Below are 7321 nucleotides of genomic sequence, written 5' to 3'. Positions count from 1 at the left end.
CAAAAATAAGTAAGGAAATTAGTGGCCCAACGAAGAAGATGAAAATCTTTCGTTGACTAATTTTGAAAATAAAATTATAATAAGCGCCAATTTTCTTTAAGATTATATTAAGATTCAGAGGTGAAAAAAAACCTTTCACAAAATAAAGATTTTATTTTATAAAATAAAGATTTTTTTTGTGAGAGTTTCTTTTTTAAATTAAAGATTTTCTTTCTCTCTCTCTATCCTTTCAAAGATCAAGTATAATATTTTTCATCCAAACCAATACTTGAATTTAGTCTTTTTTGCTTGTAAAATTTAAGATATTTTTCTATTATATTTAGGTTATATTGAGGCCATTGTTAACATTTTTGCAATAAAGAAAAAAATTACATACAAAATTCAAGAAATATATGGAACGCACATTCACCATGGATGCTTTAGCATTTTATGAAGGGAAAAAATACACTGAAATAGTCAATTCTCTGACATATATTAAATGAAAGAACTGTCCTATGAGTATTAATTTATTTATGTATTTTCTTTGTATATAAAAATTATTATACTAAAGCAATTATTAAACTTTAATGTCACGACCTAAGTTCTTCCTCCGTGAACCGTCGTGATGGCACCTAGTCTCTATGACTAGGTAAGCCTAACATTTGCGGAAAAGGAATGAAAAACATAAGAAGTTATCAACTAACAGGTAAATTTAAACAACGAAATGTGATGCTGCTAGGCATATACCATAATCACTTTCGATAAGTACATAAACTCTCCATAAACCCGGAATGTCATAAGTCACAAGCTAAAGAAGTAAATAGTGCCTCTAAACTCCAGAATCTAACAAAGAAGGAAATACAAGAAGTGTTTAACATGAGGAAGAGTAGATAGGGACTCTGAGGTCTGCGGACGCGGAAGATATACCTTGAAGTCTCTACAGCCGTCTCGTCTTACTAGTAATGCGACTGATGTGAAGTACCTGAATCGGCACACAAAAAATATGTGTAGGAAAGGGCATGAGTACACCACAACGGTACCCAGTAAGTGTCAAGCTTATCCTCGGCCAAGTAGTGACGAGATCAGGTCAGGGCCTTATTGGTATAAATAAATGAAATAAGACAGAAAGAAGTATTACAATAATTAAATACGGAAATCTAACAGGGATAAAGTTCAGTAAAAACCAACAGCTCAGAACATAGTAAAAGCAACAGGGATTTTCCGGATACCGTCTCGTAGTCCCAAATGTAAACGTGCAGGGGGATCTCCCGGAATACCGTTCTGTAGTCCCAAAGTAAATATGCAGTGTGGGGGGATCTCCCAGAATACCGTTCCGTAGTCCCAAAGTAAATATACAGTACAGGGGGGATCTCCTGAAATACCGTTCGTAGTCCCAAAGTAAATATGCAACTCAACCAATATAAATGATAGTCACAACAAGAAAATCTACAGTTTAGATTAAGTTAAAATTAACGAAAGCCAGGTAATTTCACTAAATATACTGCACAGAATTCAAATAGGATGTTAAAACACGTAGGCATGCTTTTTCAGTCTAAACAGGAAAGTACATATGCTAGAGTAATTCAAACAAGGAGAAAAAACAGGCTATGACTTAGTGAAAAATGGAGTTTTATAGCAAATATCCCCATGTACGTACTCGTCACCTCACGTACACGGCGCTCATATATCAATCAGTACCAAATCCTAAGGGGAATTCCCCCACACAAGGTTAGGCAAGACACTTACCTCGAACCAAGCTAATTCAATCTGTCACAATGCTCTTTCCACGAATATCCGGCTCCGGATGACCCAAATCTAGTCAAATCAATTACATAACGTAAATATAGCTACAAGCAACCAAGCAAGCTAATGAAATCAAAGCTAAGGCAATAAAATAGAAAAACGCCAAAAAATCCTCCCTGGACCCACGTCTCATAATTGGATAAAAGTCACAAAATACGAACACCTATTCACTCATGAGTTTAACCATATAAGAATTACTCGAATCCGACCTCAATCGCCTTCCAAAACTTGAAATTTTAGTCTATGAAGCTTCTATCATTTTCCCCCAAATTTCAAACTCAAATCCTTAATTAAATAATAACATTAACCATATATTAGTGGAATATAACCATAAAGGAGTTAAGAATCTCTACCCACAAGCTTCTTCTGAAAATTCCTCAAAATTGCGTCTCAATTTGAGCTCTCTATGTTCGAAAATTGGAGAATGAAATCAAACCCTCACATTTAGCCCTTTTCTGCCTAGTCAAACCGCATCTGCAGACCCCTAACCGCACCTACGGAAAATCCATCACAGGTGCGAAGACAACATAAATGGGCTAGGACTACATCTGTGAACACTGGGCCATACCTGCGAACCCGCTCCTGCGGTCCCCTACCGCTTATGCGCATCCGCTTCTGCAGGACAAATGTCGCACCTGTGATCCCAGCTGAACACGGCCAAATTCGCTTCTCCGGCTCCATGGCCGCTTCTACGGAACCTCACCTGCGGCCCCAAGTGTGCAGGTGTGAAAACACCAGGTGCACCAACCTCAGCAAATTGCATAAGTCTCAAACCAATCCGTTAAGCACTTGAAACTCACCCCGAGGCCCACGGGACCTCAACCAAACATACCAATCAATCCTAAAACACCATACGAACTTAGTTGAGCACTCAAATCACATCAAACAACGCTTAAAACACCAAACATCCTCCAATTCAACCTTAAAGAACATGAAACTTCCAAATTCGACAACCGATGCCGACACCAACCAAACCATGTTCGATTGAACTCAAATTTTACACACAAGTCATAATACTCAATACGAACCCTCTCCAACTTCTGGAATCGGATTTTGACCCCAATATAAAAAATTCCACTACCTGTCTGAATCTCCAAAATTCGACTTTCATGATTTCAAACCTAAATAAGTTACGGACCTCCAAAATACAATCAAGACACGCCCCTAAGACCAAAATCACCCAACGAAGCTAATGGAATTAACGGAACTCCATTCCGGAGCTGTATTTACACAGTTCTGACTATGGTCTAAATTCTAAGACTTAAGCCTCTGTTTAGGGACTAAGTGTCCCAAAACACTCCAGAACCCAAAATGAATCTTCCTAGAAAGTCACACTAGTAGAAAAGACACAGGAGAAGCAGTTAATAGGGGATCGGGGCTCTAACTCTCAAAATGACCGGCCAGGTCGTTACATCATCCCCCTCTTAAAATAATCGTTCATTTTCGAACGATCATTGAGACATACATGAAGTGATAAAAAGATGAGGTTAACGATTGCGCATATCCTGCTTGGTCTCCCAAGTCACCTCCTCGATTGGCTGACCCCGCCATTGAACCTTTACTGATGCAATGTTCTATGACCTTAGCTTTCGAACCTGCCTATCCAATATAGCCACTGGCTCCTCAACATAAGATAGATCCTTGTCCAACTGGACTGAGCTAAAATCTAACACATGAGACGGATCACCGTGATATCTCCGGAGCATCAAAACATGAAATACCGGATGAACTCCTGCTAGGCTGGGAGGTAAGGCAACCTCATAAGCAACCTCCCCAACACGTAGCAACACCTCAAAGGGACCAATAAACCTCGAATTCAGCTTACCCCTCTTTCTGAACCTCATAACACCCTTCATGGGCGAAACCCGAAGAAAGACCCGTTCTCTAACCATAAATGAAACATCGCGAACCTTCCGGTCCGCATAACTCTTCTGTCTGGACTGGGATGTGCGAAATCTATCCTGAATCACCTTAACCTTCTCCAAGGCATCCTGAACCAAGTCTGTGCCCAATAATATAGCCTCGCCCGGCTCGAACCAACCCACTAGGACCGACTCCGCCTACCATACAAAGCCACATACGGTGCCATCTGAATGTTAGACTGATAATTGTTATTGTAGGCAAACTCCATAATCGGCAAAAACTGATCCCAAGAACTTCCAAACTCCATCACACACGTACGAAGAATATCCGCAAAAATCTGAATAGTGTGCTCGAACTGCCCGCCCGTCTGCGGGTGAAATATTGTGCACGACTCCACCCGAGTACCCAACTCATATTGTACGGCTCTCTAGAACTGTGATGTAAACTGCGTACCCCAGTCAGAGATGATATATACCGGCATGCCATGAAGTCTGACAATCTTACTAATATAAACTCAAGCTAGCTACTCAAAAGAATAGGTAGTCATCACAGGAAGGAAGTGAGCTGACTTAGTAAGCCTTCCACAATCACCCAAACCGCATCAAACTTTCGATGAGTCTGTGGGAGTCTAACAATGAAATCCAAGTGATTTGCTCCCATTTCCACTCCGGAATCTCTAACTTCTGAAGCAACTCACCCGGTCGTTGATGCTCATACTTCACCTCCTGACAATTTAGTCACCGAGCAACATACTCCTATATATCTTTCTTTATACTCCACCACCAATAATGCTTCCTCAAGTCCTGATACATCTTCACGGCACCCGGATAGATAGAGTACCACGAGCTATGAGCCTCCTTAAGAATTAACTCACGTAAATCGTCCATATTAGGCACACATAGCTTGCTCTGCATCCTCAAAGCACCATCATCCCCAATAGTGACCTCCTTAGCATCAGCGTGTTGGACCGTGTCCTTAAGGACAAGCAGATGGGGGTCATCATACTGACGCTCCCTGATACGATCCTAAAGAGAAGACTGGGAGACCACACAAGCCAATTTTGACTACGCTCAGAAATATCCAATCTCATAAACTGGATGGCTAAGGCCTGAACATTCAATTCCATGGGCCTCTCTGCTGCTGGTAGATAAACCAAATTCCCCAAACTCTCTGCCCGGCGACTCAAAGCATCAGCCACCACATTGGCCTTCCCCGGGTGGTACAAAATAGTGATATCATAATCCTTAAGCATCTCTAACCACCTCTTCTGACGCAAATTAACATCCTTCTGCTTGAACAGATGGTGCAAACTCTGGTGATCAGTATAGATCTCACAAGGGACTCCATACAAATAGTGCCTCCAAATCTTCAAGGCATGAACAATAGCTGCTAGCTCAAGGTCGTGGATAGGATAGTTCTTTCAATGCACCTTCAGTTGTTTGGACGCGTAGGCAATCACCCTATGGTCCTACATCAACACCGCACCGAGGCCAACTCGTGACGTATCACAATAAACTGTATAAGACCCCGAACCTGAAGGCAATACCAATATTGGGGTTGTAGTCAAAGCTATCTTGAGATTTTGAAAGCTCTCCTCACACTCTTCCGTCCACCTGAACGGAGCACCCTTCTAGGTCAACCTGGTCACAAGTGTTGCAATAGATGAGAATCCCTCAACAAATCAACGGTAATAACCCACCAAACTAAGAACACTCCGAATCTCTGTAGCTAAGGACGGCCTGGGCCAACTCTGCACTGCTTTCACCTTCTTCGGATCCACCTTGATCCCTTCACTCGATACTACGTGACCCAAAAATGCCACTCAATCCAACCAGAACTCATATTTTGAAAATTTTGCATATAATTTCTTCTCTCTCAAGGTCGAAGAACATTCCTCAGGTGCTGCTCATGATCTTCCTGACTCCGGGAGTACACCAGAATGTCATCAATAAAGACAATGACGAACGAGCCAAGATAAGGCCGAAATACACTGTTCATCAAATGCACAAATGCTTTTGGGGCATTGGTCAGCCTAAATGACATCACAAGGAACTCATAATGACCATACTGAATCCTGAAAGCAGTCTTTAGGATATCTGGCTCCCGAATCTTCAACTGATGATAACCTGAACGTAAATCAATCTTGGAAAACACTCGGGCACCCTGTAACTGATCAATAAGTCATCAATACGAGGCAAATGATACTGGTTCTTCAGTGTAACTTTGTTAAACTAGCAATAATCAATGCACATACGCATAGAACCATTCTTTTTCTTCACAAACAAGATAGGAGCACCCCAAGGTGGCACTGGGCCGAATGAAACCCTTATCAACTAATTCATGTAATTGTTCCTTCAACTCCTTTAACTTAGGAGGGGCCATATGATAAGGAGTAATAGAGATGGGCTGAGTGCCTAGCAAAAAATCAATACCAAAATCAATATCTCTGTCGGGCGGCATACCCAGAAGATAACCTGGAAAAACATCAGGAAAATCCCTCACTGTTGTGACTGAATCATCTGTAGGGGTATCAATACTGATATCTCTCACATAAGCTAGATACGCGTCACACCCCTTCTCAACCATTTGTTGAGCTTTAAGAAATTAAATAACTCTTCTGGGAGTGTAATCTAAGGTACCCCTCCACTATAATCGCGGTACACCTGGCATAGCTGGTGTCACGGTTTTGGCGTGACAATCAAGAATAGCATAATGGGGCGACAACCAGTTCATGCCTGAGATAACAAAAAAATCTACCATGCTGAGCAATAATAAATTGACTCTGGTCTCAAAACCTCTAATAATGATCAAACATGATTGATGAATATTGTCCACAATAAGAGACTCCCCCACAGGTGTAGATACATAAATATGGGAACTCAAAGAATCCTAGGATACACCCAAATGCGGGGCAAAACAAGATGACATATAAGAATAAGTGGAGCCTGGATCGAATAGAACCGATGCATCTCTATGACAGACCGGAACAATACCTGTAATGATAGAATCAGAATCAACAACCTTTGTACGAGCAGGAAGGGCATAGTATATAGCCTAGACTCCCCCTTTAGGGCGACTCTACCTCCCCGACCTCCACCTCGAGGTAGCTGGGCAGGTGGGGTGGCAGCTGGTGCCGTAATCATAGCCTAGGTACACTGTGGAGCACGCTATGGCTGAGAAGTCTGTGGAGGTGCACCCCTCCTAAGTCTGGGGAAATCCCTCACCATATGAAGAGTGTCTCCACACTCAAAATAAGCTCTAGGAGGACGTGGCAGTTGTGGCTGGCTTAGACCAGGTCTGCTAGACTAACCACTGAAAGTACCCCGTGCAGGAGGCACACTAGATACTAGAGGTGCATAATAAGGCTCCTGAGGTCTTGGAGGAGCTGGAATACCACTGGCGGCTGGAAGAGCTGAATGAATAGGGTGACTCACATAACCCCTACCATGAAGACTGCAGTTGGGGAACGGGCACCAGAATAATGGCCCGACTCTCGAGACCTCTTGGCATCTCTCTCCACCCTATCCCGAGCAAGCATTCCCTCCACTCTCCTAGCAATACTCACCACCTACTGATACGCGATATCCATCTCTAACTCCTGGGCTATGCAAGTCCTGATGCTGGAATGGGCCCCTCAATAAATCGGCGAACCCTCTCTCAAACTGTAGAAACCAAG

This window comes from Nicotiana tabacum, chromosome 11, assembly GCF_000715075.1.
Source record: "Nicotiana tabacum cultivar K326 chromosome 11, ASM71507v2, whole genome shotgun sequence".
Lineage (NCBI taxonomy): Eukaryota > Viridiplantae > Streptophyta > Magnoliopsida > Solanales > Solanaceae > Nicotiana > Nicotiana tabacum.
The sequence above is the reverse complement of the archived record's forward strand: the minus strand, read 5'-3'. Positions refer to the sequence as shown.